General features: G+C 44.2%; 1 long non-coding RNA gene across 1 annotated transcript; it reads left to right on the top strand.

Moving 5' to 3' along the window:
* Nucleotides 1-353: 353 nt before the first annotated feature.
* Nucleotides 354-23196, top strand: LOC112444858 (uncharacterized). Its single transcript, XR_009493341.1, has 4 exons — nucleotides 354-552; nucleotides 1896-10208; nucleotides 11430-14473; nucleotides 20744-23196. It is a non-coding gene; the product is annotated as an uncharacterized lncRNA (long non-coding RNA).
* The last annotated feature ends 242 nt before the right edge of the window (nucleotides 23197-23438 follow it).

Genomic DNA, 23438 nt, shown 5'->3' with positions numbered 1-23438 from the left:
GATATTCTCCTTGTCCATCCTGAGCAGTTTTAGGCTCTCTGTGTACATCACTATTTTATGTATGTGTGTGTGAACATCTATGCATGTTCACATCAGGCTGTACTGTTTTCAGTGTGTCTGTTATCCCCAGCAAACTGTAAGCTCCAATGTGTTAGTCTCAGAAAAATTACCTGACATCTAGTAGAGTGTCTGACATAAAGTGTATTATAAATAAATGTAGATTGAATCTTGCTACGTCACTTTATTGAGTGAAGGATTGGGTTGAGGGAATGACTGACTCACTGATTGGCTGAATCAATGAATAGTCTTATATGGTAAAGGCTTCCCTGGTGGCTTAGTCAGTAAAGAATCTGCCTGCAAGGCAGGAGACCTCTTGCAGGAGACCCAGCTTTGATCCCTGGGTCAGGAAGAACCCCTGGACAAGGAAATGGCAACCCACTCCAGTAATCTTGCTTAGGAAATCCCATGGACAGAGGAGCCTGGCAGGCCAAATTCATGGGGTTGCAAGAATCAAACACGACTTAGTGACTCAACTACCATTTGGCAAGGACTGTAAGTACAGTCTAGTTTGAGTTGAGGGCTGTTGGTGTGATTACACAGGTAGGGACATACTTATGGGTTTAATGAGAGTTTTTTGGTGGATGGTGTTGTTCTTTTCCTCTTTATAGTATGTATTGCTATGGCTGTATGACTCTAGCTTTTTAAACATTTATTTTTAACTGAAGGATAATTGCTTTACGATATTGTTTTGGTTTCTGCCATACATCAACATGAATCAGCCATGGGTATACATATGTCCCCTCCCTCTTGAACCTTCCTATCACCCTATCCTACCCCTCTAGTTGTCACAAAGCACCAGTTTGAGCTCCCTGTGCCTCTAGCTTTATATAGAATAGATTAGGGTGAGGGGGAGAGAAGAGACTGGTCCCCAGGCCTGGTGCTTCTGGTCTACCTTTTCTCCACACCTGCAAGTAAGGATGTGTCTATTTGGGTGGGGAACTCTTTTCTGACATTTCACTCTCTTATTCTTTGGAAGCTAATTTGAGAAACAGGGAGAGCCCAGTGTCTGCAGCTCATACTTGCAACTTCTCCCCCTGCTGCCCAGGGGGGCCTTTTCCAGACACGGGGACATAATGTAGTTGAGGAGGTCACTGGAGTGGGCAGGAGGGTCGGGTGCAGATCCAGCAGGCCACTTGAGCCCTCTGGACCTTCGGCCCCTCATTTATTAAAGGAGAGGTCACTGTGCCCCCTCCAGCTTGGACCTTCTAGAGTTCTGAGATGACTACCGTGCTGATAAGGATGATCACCTGTTGGTGGTGGCTTTAGGAGGGGGTCAGTGATGGGTTCAAGTCCTCCAGGCAAGCTCTGGCCCTCGTGGCATAAAATCAAAGAGGGCACGTTTTGTTAATGTGCTTTATCTTGCCATCAGCTCTGGGAACTTATTCCACTGGGTGATCACAGCGAGGCGGCCTCCTCATATAAGGAGACTCGATCCCAGGAGCAGCTGCCCTCTGACCTCGAGCATTACTCACCCTGTCACTAGTCCCCAGACTGGCCCACTGCCTGTCGGGAGCTGCAGCTGGGCCAGGAATGAAACAGGATGCTTGCTGGGAGAGGGGGCAGGGTGGAGACCAACGGGCTGGAGGAAGATGCAGCCTGGACCAGACACACATACATGCTCAGCTTGAGGGCTTGAGGAAATGTGACTGCATCGTGATCTGGGACAAAGACGTGGCCAGACGGGCCCCTGGGAGAAAAGTGTCTGGATGCTGGTACCCAGACAGGAGGAAAAGATCGTAGCTGTGCCAAACCAAACAGTCAAAGCGTGAGGGGCAGCCTTGCCTGATGGGTTGGTGGCTCCAGTCACCTTTGCCTGTGTTTCTCTTCTAATGCAGAGATCTGCCTGCAATAACAAACAACAGGGAGCAGCCCAGATCTCAGTTCCTGACGGGCTCCGTGGTGGGAGAGAGAACAAACGTTACAAAAAGCCAGCCCAGGCTAGGGCCGTGTTTAACAAGGAGCAAGCTCATTCCAGTGGACGGAGCCTTGAATGTTCTCCAGCAGCTGCGGGTCTGGAGGGCTCAACAATAAGTCCTTCCAAGAGGAGGTCATGCACTTTGGTAGATGTTACCCCAGGTACTCTATCCTGCTCCCAGAGGCTAATGAACGGTGAGAGGAGGTGATGGGGAGATGCTGGGGGCACAGAGCGAAGAAAGGTTCGAGTAGTATCAGGAAGGAGTCAGCGACCAAGGCTCTAAACCACCATGCTTTCAGGTTGGACCTGGGCTCTGCAACTGGCTCGTGACCTTGAGCAAGTTCATTAATCACATGCACTGAGCTTCAGTTCTCATCTTGCTTGTGGGAAATGGAAGGAAATCCCTATTGAAAACAGACGGTGAACTGAGACATTTCAAATATGATAGCCACAGATACACGGAAGTACTGCTCTTTCCTTCACTAAAGTATATGACTGAGTTCATTCTTCTCATGTTGCAGACGTTCTTCTATGGAGAACAAAGACAAGAACTAGAAAAGAGAGAAATGCCATATTTTTGTAAAGGACATGTTTGCCTTCCCTGGTGTTTGCCCACAAGGGCAGAGATTTTGAGGGGGGAGTTAATGATCACTCTGGCAGGACACACCCTCAGAGATTCTCTAAACTTGAGAATAAAGCAGAGATTGCAATGGTCACCAGTTCTATATCCTAGGAAACAGAAGGAAATAGGCTGTGTGTGTTCTCTCTCCAAGCCCAACCTCTTTGATTCGGGTTTTGACTCAGAACACCAGCAACTTCATCCAGAGACTGAAACACCTTTTGAGATTCCAGCTCACGACACAGAGGCCCTTGGCTCTTCCTTCTGGTTTAGTGCAGCTGCTCTGCCGGACTGAAGGCAGGGCTGAAGCGGTGCTGGTGGATTCTGCCAGAGGAGTGGCCAGAGAGATGCTCACAGAACACAGTAAACAGGACATGGAGGAAATCAGGAGCTGGACTCGGGCTGTTACCGAGCCCCCCCACCTCCCCCCAACTACCCTGCTCATTGTCAGGAAACGGGGGGAGCTGAGAGCCACTGAGCACACAATGATGCTGCGGGAAGTGGCCTTTATAAATACGCAGGGGTCAGGGCCAAGCCCAGCAAACAATAGGGGGAATGGAGATGGAGGGCAGTGGGTGTGGAGTGTAGGGAAGGCCAGGATGACTCCATCAATGACAATAGCTGAGCAGGCAGTTGGTGGGGGTGGAGGTGCACAGGGAGGCTGGGGGTTGGGAACCAAACAATACAAATTGCCTGCGACCCTGTAGCCACAACAAAGGGCAGTGGATTCTGTTAATAGTCTGCAGAGTGTCCCATTGTTCCTTCCATAACTTCTCCCTGGCCCCTACAAGGCGGAGATCTCTGTTTTGCTCTATTTACTGGAAGCTGCCCCTGATTCAGAGGGTGCTGCTCCTCACCAGCGGTGAGCAGTGTGGGCTGTTTGGCCACATTTTCTGCCTTGAGTTCGTCCTTTTAAGCAAATAGGCACCAAAGCCAGCTTGGGAAGGCTGGTGTGGAAGGGACAGAGGGCAACAGGCAGTGCTCCCTGACATGCTCTTTGATGTAATCTCCCTCAATTCACTTGGATGGACAGCTGGATGGATAGATCCATGGGGATGGATAGATGAGAATGTCACCCTCATTTGCCGTGTAGGGAGATACAGCTACCAAGTAGAACTTCCCTGGTGGTTCAGTCAGTAAATAATCTGCCTACCAGTGCAGGAGACAAGGGTTCAATCTCTGCATCGGGAAGATCCCCTGGAGAGGAAACAGCTACCCACTCCAGTAATCTTGCCTGGAGAATCCCATGGACAGAGGAGCCTGATGGGCTACAGTCCATGGGGTTGCAAAGAGTCAGACACGACTTAGTGACTGAACAACAGCAACACCCACCACGGGCAAAGATGGTTGTGTGGTTATGGCTCAAGTCAGACATGTAAACTCAGCAGATCAGATGTTCTGTCCGTCCGTCATTATTCTGTTTTCCAGTGCTTCGTTGTAAATATAGCTACACGTTTAATTGGGTAATGAATTATTCCATGGTCATCCCTTTCTCTGAAATGGGAGCTTTTTGAAGGCTGGTGCTAGATCTCTCCCGTTGATGTGGTTTCCCCAGGGCTCAACATAGTTCCTCCCGTGAAATTGGCCCTGAGTTAATATTCATTGAGTAACTAGAGGATGCATGCTTTTTTGCTGGTGAGTCCCCTCCCTGTACAGCCTATACAAGGAGCCATCTGGACCCTGTGACCTGGGCTGGCTTTATCAGAGCGGCCTTAGCACAGGTCATCTAGATCTAGGAAGACTTGACCACGGGGGTGTCCTCAGGGTGCTCTCTCAGGACCACGGAGTATGCTGTGCCAGCAAAGGAGCTGCTCCTTAAATATCTTGTAGCATATATAATTAATTAAAATGTTGTCTGAATTGGGGTGAAATAAAAGGCATATGAAATTCAAATGGAGATTAAGCCAATTTTTATCTATTTTAATAATTGTTTATAACATACATTAAAAAAAAATAGGCTTTGCCTTTTAGTGAGAAAATACTAAACAAAATGCAAATTTAGAGCTTGCTAAAGGTAGCTTAACTCTAACCTGAACCTTCACATTCTGCTGGTGAAAGTAGAAACAGCCATATATTTTGTAGCAAGCCATCTTGCGTAAGGCATCTCAAAAGCCTGAAAATATTCAGCTTCTTCAACCCAGCAGTTTTATTCTGGGACTCTTACATGAAAATGTAGACAAAAAATTATAACCAAAGATGTTTATCATAGCTTTATACTAATAATGCTTAAAGTAGGAAATAATTTGTCTAATAATAGGGGATTTTTAAATTAAATTACTAATGTGAAAAAAGTAGAATATTATGATGCCATTGAATTAAGTTAATTAAATTAATGGTGTGCTGTGCTGTGCTCAGTTGTGTCTGACTCTTTACAATCCTGTGGACTGTAGCCCACCAGGCTCCTCTGTCCATGGGGATTCTCCAGGCCAGAATACTGGAGCCGGTTGCCATTTCCTCCTCTGGGGGATCTTCCCGACCCAGGGATTGAACCCGCGTCCCCTGTGTCTCCTGCATTGACAAGCAGGTTCTTTACCACTAGCGCCACCTGGGAAGCCCCTTAATTAAATTAATGATATCTTGAAAACTTACGTATACTTTGGGTTAGTGATTATTATTTGACAAAATGAAAAAATGTAGGTGCAAAATACATACAGCTTATATTCTCAACTATGAAAATACACATTTAAATCTAAAAAAGACTATAAACAAAGTTTTAAACTATTAGTGGTGATGCTGTCAAGATGTCAGAGTAGTGGTTTACTTTTTTTTTTTTGATATGTTTTTCTGCTTTTTATAAAAGTGGAAATGTATTTATAAACAAGTATTTTATAATTGGTTTTTGAAAGTTTTGCCCTGGTAAGTTTACTTTTTAAGTTCCAAATTTTCTCTGTGAACCTCTGGAAGGAGTGAAATGTTGGAGTGAGTCTCTCCATAAAAAAAAAAAAAAAAAGAGGAAGGGAGAGGCTTAGTTGTTGAAGGAAATATTCTTCTGATTTGGGGAAAGATCATGAGGGAATCACTATTGTAATATGGGAAGACATTCTACATGTCCACACTCTTTTTTTCCCTCCCTGCTGCTAAGCTGTGAATGAAGAACGTGTTTAGCAGAGGCTGTGGGAAGTGGCAGCCACATGACAACTTGAAGTGAAGAAGGCATGGTCTCAGCTGCTAGAGGTTGTCGTGGTCTTTGATGTGAGAAGGCTTTCGGGCAGAAGTCTGCTTTGATGGAAGGGTGAGAGGCAGACACCATAGGATGAAGTTGACGAACCAAGGTTAGGTCAAGAAATAAGAGTTAACATCGGTTGCATACCCACCACACGCCAGGCACTGTTTTGAGTATTTAGTATATGTTAATTCCTTTTATCCTAGTGGCAAATCCATGAGCTGCGTATATTACTTTCCTCATTTTAGAGATTAGTGAGTGGAGGCATAACATGCAAGTTATTTGCCGAAGGTTACAGGACTAGTGGATAAATCAGGAATTGAATTCAGGAAATCTATCTGAGAGCCCTAGCTTTTTCATCATGATCTAATCCCTCTCTGATAAAAGCTCTGAACAATAGAAAGGTAGGTATTAGTCCCAGGTGTTCACAATTCTCATAGCCCCGGGACACATTCATCAGGACAAGAAATGACACTTAAATAGAAGATAGTATTGTAAAAGGAAATAGCTAGTGTTCCCTTAAAACCTCAAGTCCCATTCAATACTTATTTGTTTAATAAATATTTATAGAGGGCAGGATGTCCTGGAAGGGGTGATAAAAGACTGACTGTAGAAAGACAGACAGACAAGTAAGTAAATGGTGACGGGCCCTGAGAGCCCTTGGTGGACTGACAGAGATTGATGTGATTACACGGATATTTTAGAGAAGACTCTGACAATCAGTACAACAGCTGGGAGCCTACAGGGAGACAGATCAGGAAATAATACAGCAATCAGATCAGATGTACTGAGGGCTTGAAATGCAGTCATCTGAGTTGGATGGAAAACACAGAATTGGTGACTATATAGCAGTTGGGGTACCATCAGGAAAGAGATGGCACAGTCTAGCTGGGAGTTGTTATAAGTTTAATATAGGGATGACTTACGATCCAAAAGGATATATGCACTTCAATGCTCATTGCAGCTCTGTTTACAGTAGGCAAGACTTGGAAGCAACCTAAATGTCCATCGACAGAGGGATGGATAAAGAAAATGTGGTTGTTGTTCAGTTGCTAAGTTGTGTCCACCTCTTTGTGACTCCATGGTACATATATACAGTGGAATATTACACAGCCATCAAAAAGAATGGAATTTAAAAAATGAAATAATGTCATTTGCAGCAGCATGGATGCACCTGGAAATTGTCATACTGAGTGAAGTAGGTCAGACAGAGAAGGAGAAATATCATATGACATCCCTTATATGTGGAATCTTAAAAAGAAATGATGCAAATGAGCTTACAAAACAGAGACTCACAGACTTAGTTAGAGAAAGAACTTAATGGTTGCCAGGGGAAAGGATGGGTGGAAGGGATAATTAGAGAGTTTGGGATGGACGTGTACATGCTGCTGTATTTAAAATGGATAGTCAACAAGGACCTACTGTAGAACACAGGGAACTCTGCTCAATGTTATGTGGCAGCCTAGATGGGAGGGGAGTTTGGGAGAGAATGGATACATATATATGTATGGCTGAGTTCCTTCGCTGTTCACCTGAAACTGTCACAACATTGTTAATCGGCTTTACCCCAATACAAAATAAAAAGTTTTAAAAAATATATACGGATGATTTACAGAGTATGAGAGTGGGGATTGAGCAGTACCCTGAGGTTGGTAACATCAGGAGGCAGGAGGCTCTACCTCCTCCAAGTTCGATGAGCAACAGGAAGGGATGGTTATCAGAACCCAGAACAAGCCATGTGGAAACGAATTTGTGATGGGCTCTGGCCTTATGTCCAGAATATAGCCAGTCCATGGGGACCTGACAGGGAAGGAGAAGGGAAATAAATAAAACACCTTTTCTCTCCTGCCTCCTTCCAGTCTCTGGCCAGTGCTCACCAAAGGCCAAGTGCAACTGGCAGCCAGAGTTCAAAGGAGCTCAATGGTTTATGTCACAGAAGTCAGTCTCCTTAGGGGGTGTGTTTGGGAGGGGGAAGTGAGCCTGGATGGAGGGGCGTCTGGAAGGTGTCTGGCTCACTTATGTATGAGCTTCCCGGGTAGCTCAGTTGGTAATCTGCCTGCAATGTAGGAGACCCCAGTTTGACTCCTGGGTTGGGAAGATCCCCTGGAGAAGGGATAGGATACCCACTCCAGAATTCATGGGCTCCCCTGGTGGCTCAGACAGTAAAGAATCCGCCTGCAATGCAGGAGGCCTGAGTTCGATCCCTGGGTTGGGAAGAGGCCCTGGAGGAGGGTATGGCAACCCATTCCAGTATTCTTGCCTGGAGAATCCTAATGGACAGAGGAGCCTGGAGGGCTACAAGCCCATGGGGTCACAAAGAGTCAGACATGACTGAGCAACTAAGCTCAGCGCATACTACTGTACATGCGTAAGCACTCATATATAGCAGTGATGGTGTGGGTTGACTCTGTCACAAGTCCCAGGTTTCTCTGATGCTTCATTATTTCTAGGTCCTAAAATAGGGAATATAGGAAGATGTACAGAGCGAGGATGAAAGTGGTGTGTTCTGCTTGGAATGCATTTTTGAAGTGCATGTGACAAATTCATGTAAAACATCTAATACATAGTTAGTATATACTCAGCTAAGAAGAGAGGATGAGGGATGTGGAAACTGATAGTCACTATGAGTTATCTAGGCGAGAGATAAAGCCATTGGGAGGTGGCTGGGGAGAATATGAACAGTGATGACTAAGGCCCGGAGGATCTCCAATCTTTAAAGACGTGATGGAAGCAAAGGCACCCAGAAGAAGCTTCCAAAGAAGCACAGAAGCTTCCAGATCCCTCTTAGCCTGGCCACTGCCCGTGTGCCAGGATCCTTGGGTTTGTATTTCTGTACATGGACTCCTGCCATTCCAAGGGTGTGGGATGCAGAGTGATGGGATCGTAAGCTGAGAAGTTTAAGACCTGAGTTTGTCTGCTGGGCCTCGGTATAGAAACTCAAATGCTGACCTTTCCTCTTAAAGCCTTCCTCACTTTTTGGGAAGAGCACTGTTTGACCACATCCTACCTCTCGGGGTGTTTTTAAGGATAAATGAGATAACGTCTGTAAGGCCCCTAGAGAGGAAGTACCAGTGCAGATAAGCATATGCTTGGGTATTTTTAGCTGACAGCATTCGGTGTTCAGGACGTGCCATTTAGCAATTCCTGGAGCCTTGAAAAGGAAAGAGAAAGGGGTGGGGAGACAGGGAATCAGAGGCAGACAACAAACATTGTTTTTCGAGAAATCCCTCCTACCCTGAGTGTAAGAATCCACGTCAAAGGAAGCAAACACCATGTGTAGATAAAACAGGAAGGTGACAGGTTTGCTTGCTTGCAACCAAGATGGTTCATGCCAAAGGGCCAGCCCTGGCAGTTCGTTTGCCCTAGGGGGTGGAGGTCCAATCGCCGCCTCCTCCACTGATAATGAAAGCAAGGTTAAGTGACTCTCCGTCCTGTACAGAATGGCAGGAAACACCTTCATCACCCATGACTCTTGGAGAGAGTGGCCCGGGTGGGGGTGGGGCGTGCATTTCCTGCCCAGATTCCAGAAAGGGTGCTCAGACTGTTAGGAGGCATGAACCTGCTGACCCAACAGATGCAAGGCTGTGGAGTGACCACAGGGCCTGGCCTGGCCCACCCGTGTCCGTCCATATCTGCTTCATAAGCACAAAGCCTTCAGAACGTAATAACAGGAACCTTAGAAAGATAACTGACTTGGAGAAAGGTCTTAGAAGAGTTCATCTAACTGTTTCTTTCTCTTTTTTTAAACTTTAATTAATTAATTTATTTTTATTTTTGGCTGTGCTGGGTCTTCGCTGCTGCGTGTGAGTTTCTCTAGTTGCGGTACATGGGCTTCTCATCCCGGTGGTTTCTCCTGCTGTGTGCCACGAGCTCTAGGACACACACGGGCTTCAGTAGTTGTGGTACACGGGCTTAGTTGCTCTGAGGCCTGTGGGATCTTTCCTGACCAGGGATCAAACCTGTGTCTCTTGCATTGCAAGGCAGGCTCTTAACCACTGGACCACCAGAGAAGCCCCATTCAACTGCTTCTTCAGTGCTCTTTTCCATGCTGCAGTGAGATCTTTATTTTAGAAATAACGCATGCCCTCTGTAGGCACCTAAATGCGATGCATTGGAGAAGGCAAAGAAGCTTGAGTACCTGTTATGCCATCGGATCTGAGTTAAACATTTTATATACATTATGTCATTGAACTCTGTCTACAAAACTTTAGTGGCTGTTGGTGCATCTTTATAGACAGGTCAGCTGAGGTAGACATCCAAAGTTGATTTGAAATAATTAGATCTGGGTCCAAGTCCTACCTGTACTCTACAGAGTGGAAGTGGAAGTTGCTCAGTCATGTCCGACTCTTTGCAAACCCATGGACTATACAGTCCATGGAATTCTCCAGGCCAGAATACTGGAGTGGGTAGCTGTTTCCTTCTCCAACTCTACATAAGCAATGTGGTATTTGGTAAGTAATTTAACCTCTCCAGGCTCAGTTTATACACAAACTGGGGGACATAACTTTCTTCATGAGATTATTATGAAAGTTAAATGAGATACAGCAGACAAATTTTGAATTTAGTTTTATATTATGTCTATGTTCTTTCCATGACTACCCTGTTAAACACAGAAGTCCAAAATGACACAGAGTACCATTAGGATGCTTTTCACAAGCTGCTTTGCCCCAAAGATGCAAGTTTATTTCAGAGTAAAATCAATGGGAGAGTATAATTTTATTCAGAACATGGTCATCAACTAACAAGTTTTTGTTTTCTTAAAGTGGAAAGAGTATGCCCTCTGTAGACACCTTCAGAGATATCTAGACAGGTGTTTCTTGATTGTGTAAGATTATCGCTTGGTTTGTGAAGGAGTGACAGACAGAACATATTATAGAGAGACTGGGGATGAAGCTCACATCACATGCCCAGATCTTGCACGTTGAGCGGTTTGATATCAAGACAGCAATCACCTGTAAGATAAAAGATTGGGTGATATACAATTTCCTTAGAAGATGGGAAGGCTTTAATCACACGAAGCCATGAAACATTCGCCTTACCAAAGACCCAGTTCTCTTAATTACTAATGAAGAAATTAGAAGCCAAGTCAGTCTTACTCAAATTCTAATAGTCAGCTAAGTCCAGAATTGGGATGGGCATTCCTCAGCTTTGACCCAAGGCTTTTCCTACTACATCACACACCCCTTTTTGCATTTTATATCTCTCACATTTTAGCTTCTCCTCTCCCCTTTTCTGGGTATTTCCCCCTAAAGCAGTGGATGGGGTTTGTAATAGTGCCTTGCCATGAGAAGTGTTCATTAAATGTTTGTCACAAGAATGAACAACAGAATACCTGGAGGCATTTTATTCAAATGTTTTCTCAAATCTCTGGCTTTCCTCTTTGGTTTGGGTTTGAGTCAGTTCACATAAACAGCAGTTCACTTAGAGTTAGAAAATGAAGAAAAATTGTTCTTTTATTTTTTAAGGATTTTTTTTTATGAGGATTTGTTACAATATTGCCTCTGCTTTATGTTTTTGGATTTGGGGTCACAAGGCCTGTGGGATCTTAGGTCCCCAACCAGGTGTCAAACCTGTATCCCCTGCTTTGGAAGTTGAAGTTTTAACCACTGGATTACCAAGAAAGTCTCAACTGTTCCTTTTTAAAAAATGTTCCATTCTTCTTATACTCTCAGGATCATCTCTCATTTGAGGAATATTAAATATTACAATTGCCACCAAAAGCCAACAATGATGCCCCCAGTGCCAAGTCTCTGGCAGTGACTGCTTATTGCCAATGGAGAATTAGATGAAATGACAGGGTTAACTCCCAACGGGACACCAGGCGTTGGTGACGAGAAACTATTGCTGATCTGGGAGACGCGTCAGTTACTCTCCTGACAGTCCGAATGGAGTGGAGGAAGGGTTTCGTCCGTGCCTAGCATATTACCTCCTTTCATCATTTATCAAGGCCTTTGATGTTCTTCACGATGTGAGTAGGAGGAAATCAAGGTGCTTTCTTCCAACCCGAGTTTGGAAATTCCATTTGTGCGAAGTTTGCAAATGACTGGGCAGAAGTGAGCTCTTCACATGAAAAGGAGAGGCCAGCATCAGCATATCCCGTATAACTTGAGTCTGCTCTTCTTGAAGGCCTCACCAGGATTCAAGAGGCCCCAAGGGAACGTGCGGCCTATGGAGTGGAAAGGTTAAATGAGTTTTATCGTCTTCTCACAAAAACGACAATTCTCGTGTCAAGTTTCATTTAGGTGATAAATGTCATGGTGGGAAGGGACAGCAGTGAGCCCACCTCCTTGCTCATCAGCCTGCCCATGGGATGGCCAAGGGGAAGGACATGGCAGAGAGACCTGGAAGGAATGGCAAATAGCCCGCCGTGCTCTGGAAGAAGGGTCTCATCTGACAGTAACTGAGAGATCTCTGGTCTCAAAACACAGCTGTGTTGAGTTCCAGACCAATCCCTGCCATATAAATTTATGTCCGGGTCAATATATGCTCCCCACCAGCAAGAAACCATTGACAGAGATAACAGATCCAGAAGTCTGGATACTGACATTGCCATCTTGGTTGAGCTCCTTTCACAGGTTCTCTGAGTATTTACACCAGATATAAAATGGTTACCCAGCTTCCAAACAATTGTAATCTGTGAAATTAGTTGTCTGTGAACACTTTTTTTTTGTTGTTTGGTAAGGAAGGGCTGGTGAATGCTTAATATGAGCCAACTTCATGGTAGATACTCAGTAAATTTAGGTGGAATGAAAGAAGCTAATTGAACTTCATGTTGCAGAATTTGATTCCTCCCTTTAAGACCGTGCTGCTCGAAATGTGATCCAGCATCCTCATTATCTGAGCAATTGTTACCCAAAGTGCCAAATCTCAGGGCTCACTCCAAACCAACTGGATGAGTATCTGCATTTTAGCCAAATCCTTAAGAGATGGATACGCACATTAAAGTTTGAGAAGCTCAGCTTTAAGATGCTGAACCAGTGAGTTGGGTGGTTTCCACAGGGCCAATGATGGTGCTTTTTACATCTTTTAATCTCAATGATAAAGACCCTCCCAGACCTAGATAACTGAAACAAGCAAACATCTCTGTAGCACAAAGTCAACTTGCATTCTTTTCTAGGGAAAAAAAAAGTGTATCTTCTAAAATAACTTAATACTAAATTTCTCATTCCTCCTTTCAAATGTTATAATTCTTTATTAACACGCCTTAGTCCCTTAAAAAAGTTTTGAGCTCTTGGAAAGTAAGGGTCATATTTCAGGTATTTCTTTGTATCTGTACATTTTATACATAATAGCTGGTTTTAAAATGCTTGTTTAATAGTCTCAGACCTTCAGGTAAAAATAAGATATTCTCCCTCATTGCACTACACAGTCTCTGGGAAATAAAAACCAACATTTGTAACTATGTATTTCAGTATCTACTTTCTTAACGTCTTCTCCCCCTACTAGATACAAAAATTTATATGAGAATAAGACAAGATATGTCTCATTCACTTTGCTGCGATGTTTGCCAAATAGATAAATGCACAAGAGTAGCAAGCCTACAGTTAGACGTTTCAAAGGCTCATTAATCAAGTCATGATTTGCCTTTCTACTTTGAGAAGCCAAAAAAAAAAAACCCAACTTCTGTATATACAATCTTTCTATAAAAAGATATATAATCTGTTTAACAGATTGAAAATATCTGTCCATCGCCTCCTTGAAGACCTGAATTTGGACCCTTCTTTCTCCATTGAACTGCATCTTCAGAAAGAAATTGTTTTCGATTCTCTGAAGTAGAAACTCTCAGTTTCAAGTCCTGAGAACTGTCGGTTTTATTTTCCTCCCAGACCTACCCTCCGCAAAGGAAGCCCTGTAGCATTCATCCCTCTGTGGGGACATCTCAGTGTCCCAGTTCCTCTGCCATCCAGCCAGCCCTCCGTCTCCATTTTTGGCTTTTTTATGGGCACATGAACCGACCTTCTGGTGTGCTGAGACTTTGGGGTTAAACTTTGTTTTGGGGTGTGTGTATGTGTATACGTTGCTCTGTTTTGTGGTGTTTCTTTGCAGCCCTTACCATCTGTGGGTGTTTTCTCCATCTGCCTTGGAACCACTGACTGTCAGCAGCCGCGGCTGTTTGTGCAGTTCTCTGCAAAAAATGGCTTCAAGTGTTACCTTGCCTGCTCCACTTTGGGGCGACCACAATGATGAACAGGCACGAACCCCTTGACACATGCACTTCACCTCCCCAGCGGGGCCGATAAGATCAAGTATGAGGGCGGCGAGCGGTCTGGCATTCTGTGCGCGTTCTGCGCAGAGCTGATGCTCAGCCCCCCGTTATGCCTTCTCAGGGCTGCTGGTGTTGCCAGGCTCCCCGGCCCCCCATTTTGGTCCCCCGGCTGGTGAGGGCCCTGCCTGAGTTTCCAGCGGGGCCTGAGGGTGCATTTCAGACACAGAGAAGGACCTAGAACAACTCATATCTTGTCGCTTTCGTTGTTTATTTTTTAATATAGACCTGTTGCTGGAAGTATTCAAGCAATAGACATTTAAAAATTTACTCTTTTTTTCTTTTTTTGGCCACATGGCATGAAGGATCTTCGTCCCCCCAACCAGGGATCCATTGGAAGCACGGAGTCTTAACCACTGGACCACCAGGGAGTCCCCACTCATGGCTGATGCCCACCTCTGGCTATTTCTCCTCCTCTGCTAATAACAATAATGAAGACAAATTTCTCACATGGTGAGCATATTTACTGAGCCAGGTTCTGTGTTGAGGCATTTATAAATATATGTATATAAATATTCCCTGTCAGCCACCTCTCTACGTCTGAGCTCACAGGCAGAGCCCCACACACCCCAGCATCTAAACCAGAGTGAGGAGAGCTGGCTGTCCTTGCAGCCCACTCTGGGGCTGCTGCAGCTGGTGGTATTTCTGATAGGCTTTTCAAGCTTTTCTTTTTCTTCTAATAAGAATTCTGTCTGACTCGAAAGACAAGCAACCTGTGATGGAGGCAGGGTTAGATCGTAATCGTGTTGTGGGCAAAAATCATCTGGGTCTAATCTTTATGACCAAAGACATACTCAGTAAACTCTAACTGACACTGTTGGTGCAACACTCAATATTAAGAATCTGATGACCCCGGACACCGGAAACCCTGAGAATCACTTGTACTTGGGAGAAGACGTAGGATCCAGGGCTGGGTGTGGTGGGCAGCTCAGGGAATTTTGTTCAGTTGAACTGAAGATGGTAGGTGGTGGGGATTTTTTTTCCACAGATAAAAAAAAATTGAGGCAAAGAGCAGAAAGTGGAGTGGATCAGGATCCACAGGGAGTTAGCCACGGAACCAGTCATCAAGAAAGTTGCCACGGCAAGGGAATTGTTTTTCCCCTAACTGCAAAAGATGGCTACTCATGAAAAGAAGTTATTCATTTTCTTTTCCAGAAAGATGCCAAAAAACAAAATTATCAAGGGTCACACAGAAATATAGGGAAATGCCTTTCTTGAACATCTGTGATGTTCCAGGTTCCTTAGCTCTTTTTTAATGTTTTTATTTCTTTATTTATTTGGCTGCACTAGGTCTGAGTTGCAGCATGCAGGATCTTTAGCTGTGGCATGGGAATTCTTAGTTGCTGCATGTGGGGTCTAGTTCCCTGACTAGGGATCAAACCTGGGCCCCCTGCACTGGGAGTGTGGAGTCTTGGCCACTGCAGCACTAGGGAAATCCCAGGTTCCTAAACTTCGAATTGAGGTATTTTGAACTTTGTTTCATAGATGGAGAATTTGAAGCTTGAAGAGGGTGAGTAATTTGCCCAAGGTCGCCCAGACAACAAGTAGGGGGATTTGATAAGGGTGCTGCCATGTGTGACTATCACTCGGGCTGCCTCCCCACGTCTGAAATGCAAAACAGACAGACAGGCTCTAACTCAGCCTGTTGGGAGCTCGCAACCCATGGTAAGGCCTCTGGTCATCCATGTCCCAGCCTGTGAGCTGGGCCCTCTTCCTCGGGCATCTTCTGGTGCCTGGGGTGTTGTAGCCATTCCAGCAAGGGGGGTGCTGAGGCCTTTGTCTACATCCACTGTCTACAGCTACCTGCTTCTTCCGAGGCTGAGCCACTCTTCAGCCACAGACGGTTGGCCCAGTGTTTTCATCTTTGGTCCCCAGAGTCAGAGAAATAGTGTGTCCTGTTAGTAACTGTGAGGTCCGACAGACACCCACCAACCATCCCAGCAGTCTCGGTAGCAGCAAGGATGAAATCCAGCCCCCACACACCGGGCAGCAGCATCTTCGATTGTAAAAGAGAAGCAGAGCAGCAGGAGGAGTGATGGGGAGGATTTCGGAAGGCGTGGGGGTACCACTCTGCCCCAGAGCCCAGGAAGGGGAATTTGGAGAGACTTCATGTCATGGTCTGTATGCGGGTTGGAAAAGGATTTCCAGACACAGAGTATTTCAGAAAGAAGTGAATTTTTTAAGAACAAATGATGACATGCATGTGTAGTTGTGTCTGACTTTCTGTGACCCCCCATGGATTGGAGCCCACCAGGCTCCCCTGTCCATGGGATTCTCCAGGCAGGAATACTGGAGTGGATGGCCATTTATCATCCCGACCCAGGGATCAAACTCATGTCTCTTGCATCTCCTTCTTTGGCAGATGGGTTCTTTACCATTGCACCATCTGGGGAGCCCATTAAGAACAAAGAGCAGAGATAATGTGGGCATTGCAAGCACAATGCCAGCTGACCTGAGAGATCAGAGAGAGCTGATGCTTTTTGCGGGTTATTAGCCAAGTTTTATAGACTCAAGACAAAGAAAATTCCTGCTGGAAGGGTGGCATTAGGTGATTGTTTAGGGCACTATAGGGTGAGTGCCCTAAACTATTAGGGACATTTTTACCTAATATGGCGTCAAGGAGCTGGATCATTTAGATCAAATGGGCTCATGACAATGTTTGCTATGGGGCTCAGTCAGTTCCGAGATGAACTTGATTCTGGGCTCCTCGTCTGTGGCCTTGGTACAAGGCCTCGAACCTGTGACCTTGGTATGGGACTCCACACTTAAGAAAGTTGCTATGCTTTGATCACTGGGCTCATCTTGTGAAGGGTAACTCTAGCAAAGGGGGCCTCCTGTCCCGAGCTTGGTGCGTTGCTATCTCATCCCTTCTCGGTTGCCTCTGGGTCACCTGGCAGGCGGCTGCTTTCCCTCTTTCTGGTCTGCTTCCAAATGTCAGAATCCCAGAGTCCAAAGTTCCAACAATTGTGTCAGCTTAATCAAAATCATGAGTTTCTCCAGAGGAGTTTTTGTTTGCAAAAAGGGTCAGGAATGGCGGGTTGGGAGAAGAGCAGGGAGAGAGCGTGGGGGCATCAACAAACCCCACCTCCCTCATCTCCTCTGAGAACCCAGCTTGCTCTGGTCACAGTTTCCTTTGCTTCAAGCAGTATAGGTGATAGGACGGGAGCCATTCACACACATGTGAAAGAACAGAATCGCTTCTGATTGCCTCTCAGATACTCCTTTCCTCTCAACACTCCCCCTCTTCAGAGGAGTGGAAAAGTTAAGTCATATCATTTTCTGGCTTTCAGAAGCTTACTTTGAGTCATCCTAGGGCCAGACCTTTATTTAAAAAATTCGAGCTGCAAAAAATTGCAAGCCTTACCCCCAAGGAGTGTGGCCATTCAAATATTTTCGGACAGGGTGGTCGTGTTTTATTCAGTGGTGCTGCGCTCGATTGCGAAATCATGTCAGACTCTTTGCAACCTCGTGGACTGTAGCTCCTCTGTCCGTGGGATTTCCCAGGCAAGAATACTGGAGTAGGTTGCCATTTCCTTCTCCAGGAGATCTTCCTGACCCAAGGATTGAACCCGAATCTTTTGCATTTGCAGGCGGATTCTTTACCACTCAACCACTTGGGAAGTCCTTTATAAAGTCACAGAGTTTCAAAGCTGGAGAAGCCCTTAGAGTCTCTTCCTTCTAATTCTGTCCCTTGACAAATGGTGAACGGAGGCAAGAGATGAAAGTGACCAGGCTGTCACACAGGAAATGACCGGCCCTCTGGCCACAGACCCCCAACCTCACATGCCGAGGACCCTTCTTTCTTTTTATGGGGTGTAGCATCAGAAAAGGAAGGCTTTACAGCAATGCAGCAGGGCTGGGCATTCTTGTCACCTTCTCCTGCCTATTGTTCTTGTATTCAGTTACAAATCTGGCTCTGACCCTTGTTGAAAGGGGTCATTGAACCTAGGGAAGGGCAGAGAGAGCTACAGGCTTGGTCATGACCAAATCAGTCCATGGTTACTTAGTTTCTCGGGACTGGAGCCTCTTTTTACAAGGTCGAGACATGGAAGTGGAGGGAAAGCAGGGGCTGCGGACATAGGATCCAGGGAAGTGGGTGGACAGCTGGCCACGCCATTAGTTCTGGGATCACACACAACCCCCGTGGCCCCCGTTCAGCTCTCAGTGGCGAAGCAAAACCCACAGGAGAAATTGATTGTCCGGCAGTTTCAGTGTAGACTTCGTTCTGTCACTGACTAAAAGAGGCAGGAAGAAAGAAGATAATCTGAAAAACAGTTGCTAGGAATGTCCTAAAAATAGTCGTTCTTAAATTTTAGAAGTTATTAAAACTAGGGCTTATTATACCCCTGTACCCCCACTCTAGACATTCTGATACAGTTAAGAGTAGAGGCCAGAAATGTCTTTCTTGTTGGTGGTGATGCTGGTGTGTTCCTCTAATTGCCCAATAGTGGGGTTTTTTTTGTTGTTGTTTGTTTGTTTTCTTCTTTTTTTCAGAGTTTTTTTTTTTTTTTTGATGCAGACCATTTTAATATCTTGACTAAATTCGTTACAATATTGCTTCTGTTTTACCTTTTGGTTTTTTGACCACTAGGCATGTGAGATCTTAGCTTCCTGGCCAGGGATTGAACCTGCACCTCTTGTATTGGAGGCCAGGTCTCATCCACTGGGCCCTAAGGGAGGTCCCCTAATAGTGTTTTTATGATTATTTTTTTAATAAACCTTTTTAGGGAGAATCATTTTAGATTTACAAAAATGTTGCAAATACAGCATCAGGAATTCTTTGTATCCTTCATCCCATTTCCCCTGATGTTAATTTCCTTTTTTAAAAAATGTTTTGGTACAGCCACTATGGAGAACAGTGTGGAGATTCCTTTAAAAACTGGAAATAGAACTGCCTTATGATCCAGCAATCCCACTGCTGGGCATACACACTGAGGAAACCAGAATTGAAAGAGACACATATACCCCAATGTTCATCGCAGCACTGTTTATAATAGCCAGGACACGGAAACAACCTAGATGTCCATCAACAGATGAATGGATAAGAAAGCTGTGGTACATATACACAATGGAGTATTACTCAGCCATTAAAAAGAATACATTTGAATCAGTTCTAATGAGGTGGATGAAACTGGAGCCTATTATACAGAGTGAAGTAAGCCAGAAAGAAAAACACCAATACAGTATACTAATGCATATATATGGAATTTAGAAAGATGGTAACAATAACCCTGTATACGAGATAGCAAAAGAGACACTGATGTATAGAACAGTCTTTTGGACTCTGTGGGAGAGGGAAAGTGTGGGATGATTTGGAAGAATGGCATTGAAATACGTATAATATCATATATGGAACGAGTCACCAGTCCAGGTTCGATGCACGATACTGGATGCTTGGGGCTGGTGCACTGGGACGACCCAGAGGGATGGTATGGGGAGGGAGGAGGGAGGAGGGTTCAGGATGGGGAACACATGTATACCTGTGGCGGATTCATTTTGATATTTGGCAAAACCAATACAATATTGTAAAGTTAAAAAAAAAAGTTTTGGTAAAATACACATAATATGCAGTTTACCACTTAACCATTTTTAAACATGCAGTTCAGTGGCATTAAATAGATTCACATGGTTGTACTAGCATCATCACCATCCGTCTCTAAAGCACTATTATCTTCCCAATCTGAAATTCTCTCCATTAAAGAACAACCCACCACTGCCTTGCAGCCCCAGAGCAACCCCTGACACACCACCATTCTTAAGAGCTTACAGAAAAACCCAAACAAACTTTTTGGCCAATCCAGTACTTTCTGTCTCTATGAATCTGACTAGTCTAGGGACCTCATATAAGTGGAAATCATGGAATATGTGCTGTTTTGGGACTGGTTTATCTCACTTCACATAATGTCTTCAAAGTACATCCATGCGGTAGCCTGTGTTAGAATTTTCTTCCTTTTAAAGGCTGCATAATAATCCACACACACAGACACACACACACACACACACCATTTAGTCTTTCTTCTACCAATGGACACTTGGATGGCTTCCACCTTTAGGCAACTGTAAATGGTATGTCTATAAACACGGTGTGCAAATATCCATTTGAATCCCTGCTTTCAGTTATTTTGGGATATTACCCAGAAGCCTAATGTTAATTTGTTACATAACCATGGCACATCACTCTTCACTCACCTACAGATTTCACTGACTTTTCTGGTAAAACATACTCTTTTAATAATCTCTCCAGGTGACTCTGGTTTGCTGGGCTTTTAGAAACATTGATTTTTTTAAAATTTAAATTTATTTATTTTAATCGGAGGCTAATTCCTTTACAATATTGTATGAAACGTTGCTTTTCATTTTATTTTTTTAATGTGAGATTCACTCCAGAAAACAGGACACTGTTGGGAAGTCAGTCTTGTGCAGGGGGCTTGTATGCTGGATCTTGTTTCATTTCAGCGCCTTTCACTGGACCTAATGTTCCCCAACTTTCAAAGAAGAATGCTACAATAGATGGGTTGGAATTATCTGGAATGTTCTAGAGAGAAGTTCTGGGATGTAAAGTTGTTCTCAAGGTAGTAATTTCCAGACAGCAGCTGGCAAAGGAAAAATTTGCCAGTGCTTCTAAAATCTTAGAAGCAAATTCAGTAACAGAAAAAAACTTTGAAAGGAATATGACTGGAGGTTTTCTGTATTTCTTGTTTGTCTGGTGTTGTCTAAATACAGGGTCCGTTCAGACATGTGACATCTGCCTTCCATTGCCCCAGAGGACAGCAGCAGAAGAAATGCTCGTTGGTTGCAGTGGTTGATACACATTAACTTTGAAGCTCTTTCTGATTATGTGAGTGGGTGACCCAAATCTTTGGTGCCCTGATTTTGCATCCCCAAGTGAATGAATCTTCTGTAGTTTCTCAAGTAACTAATGCTAATTTTATTTTTTAATTTACCCAACACACATTTACTAATTAGTAAGTATATACCTGAGGATGCAGAGGTAGCTTCATAGAACCTCTGCCCTTAAAACACATGCAGGTTGGTGGAAAAAATAACTGTCCATGTCAGTACCCTGGAGAGCAGTGGTTATTTCAAATTGCAAATGATTTTTGCTTGAATTAAGTGTGGTTTTGACTAAATGTCAAGAGTTCTCGCCTGCCAATGCAGGAGATCTTAGAAATGTGGGTTCCATCCTTGGGTTGTGATGATCCTTGGAGAAGGGCATGGTAACCCACTCCAGTATTCATGCCTAGAGAATCCCATGAACAGAGAAGCCTGGTGGGTTACAGTCCATAAGGTTGTGGAGTCAGACATGACTGAAGTGCCTTAGGACGCATGCACATGAGTTCTAGGGTCCTTTGACAGATACACTGGGTCCTTACAAAACAGCATGGGAGTATTTTTCTATAGGAACCAGCCCAACATAGCCCTACCACACAGAGCTTTTGCAGATGAGCACTGAGACTAAGTATGATGGAGAAGAGCAAAGGTCTAGAAACATGTGAACCAGCTTCATTAGGGCTGCCTCAGGCATGTGGTACTCTCCAGTCATCCTTTTCACTCAGACTTTTCATGAAAAAGATGTAGGAGAAATGTAAATTGAACCTGGGGTGGGGGGTACTTTTTTAGGATGCAGCCCTGAATGTAGCACAGGGATGTGCCTTTCGTGGTGGAAGCACATGAAGCCCAAAACAGGCAACCCAAGATACTCCAAACAAGTACTAAAAACAGGGAAGCAGGAAGTACTCAGCAAGAGAGGAGGACCTGGACTGAAATCTGGTTTAGATTCTCTTAATCTCAGTGGTTTGGGAAAAGCCCTGGACGGTCATTAGCTAAGGGAGGAGCAGTCATGACCTCAGCACTAACATCTTTACATCAATTCCTGGGGACCCCCTTGTGGCAGCCCTGACTCAGAAAGAAACTCACCAGCTACTGCATCACATCATCTTAGACCACTTCCTGAAGGGCTCTGGGTTTTCCCTAGAAGGCATGTATGTACAGGTCCTATTCACGTACAGATCCTGCCAGGAACCGACAGGGGATCAAGAGGTAGGCAGGCCAATGTGAAACTGAGGTCTTCTACACAATAAACATACACACCACAACACACAAATAGAGCAGATAGTTCTAGAGATAGGGGGATAAAACAGAAGTCGTACCTTCCTGTGTGTTTATGTATATACACATATATACCTGCAGGGGCTTTCCAGGTGGCTCGGCGGTAAAGAAATCCACTTGCCAATGAAGGAGACGCAGGTTCGATCCCTGGGTCAGGAGGATCCCCTGGAGAAGGGAATGGCTACCCACTCCAGTATTCTTGCCTGGGAAATCCCATGGACAGAGGAGCTTGACAGGCTACGCAGTCAGACACGACTTAACGACTAAACAGCAACAGCAATACACAGGCAGACACACCCACACTCAATTTATTTAGTATCTGTGCTTTCTAATATCTATGTAAAAAGTAGATTCAGAAGTAGAAAAATAAACCCTATGAAAGAGGGAGAGAAAAAGTCATTCCATGACCTAGGTCAGGCTTTCCCAACTTTCTGTGCTTCAGGATAATTATGCAAAAGCAGAATTCTATAATCAAATAACCTTAGGAGAGGTTGGATAAAGCCAATTCAGGCTTTGATTGCTGGGCCTCTTAAGATGGTTAATATGCTAGTGGACTTGTAAATCTCTTTTCTCACACTTGTTGCCATTAGATGTGTTTTGTGAAAAACATCTTCAGAGGTGGTCTACAGGGCATCACTTTGGGAAATACTGACCTGGTCTGATGCAGCTGCCTTATTAGAACGTTAGCTCTGCCAGGGCTGTCTGGCAGGCAAGGCAGTGAAAAGAAATATGATGGGTCATAGTTTTTTCATCAAATAGAATCCTATCTTTTTCACATACTCCATTGAAATGGATTTTTGGATGTAAGGAGGTCATTGAACTACAAAATAAATTATCTAGCTAACAATGGCTTAATGGAAAATGTAGAATAATAATGATTATATTATTAATTACAGTAATAACACTATTATTATTACATGTATTTCAATTATATTAAATGTTGGGCATAAGCCAAGAAGGTGGCCTGAAACCTTAACTTAGGAAAAGACATTTTGTATTGGGGGAAGGAGAGCAGGCCTGTTGCTTTCTGATAATCCTATGTAATAAAATTTATTAAATTTAGAATACCTTGAATACTCATTCATCTATCTATGATTTGGAGAGGAGTTGAAGTTCAACAATTTACATTTCAAATCTGTAGCTGGGTCCAGAGCTGTTTTGTGTTTTTTTAATATTATGTAATTTTTTTCATTTTTAAAAAATTGAACAATGATTGCTTTACAATATTGAGTTGGTTTCTTCCATATATCAGCATGAATCAGCCATAGGTATACATATGTCCCCTGTGTCCTGAATCCCCCTCCCATCT

This window comes from Bos taurus, chromosome 29 (assembly GCF_002263795.3).
Source record: "Bos taurus isolate L1 Dominette 01449 registration number 42190680 breed Hereford chromosome 29, ARS-UCD2.0, whole genome shotgun sequence".
In the NCBI taxonomy this organism is placed as follows: Eukaryota; Metazoa; Chordata; class Mammalia; order Artiodactyla; family Bovidae; genus Bos; species Bos taurus.
The sequence above is the reverse complement of the archived record's forward strand: the minus strand, read 5'-3'. Positions and strand labels throughout refer to the sequence as shown.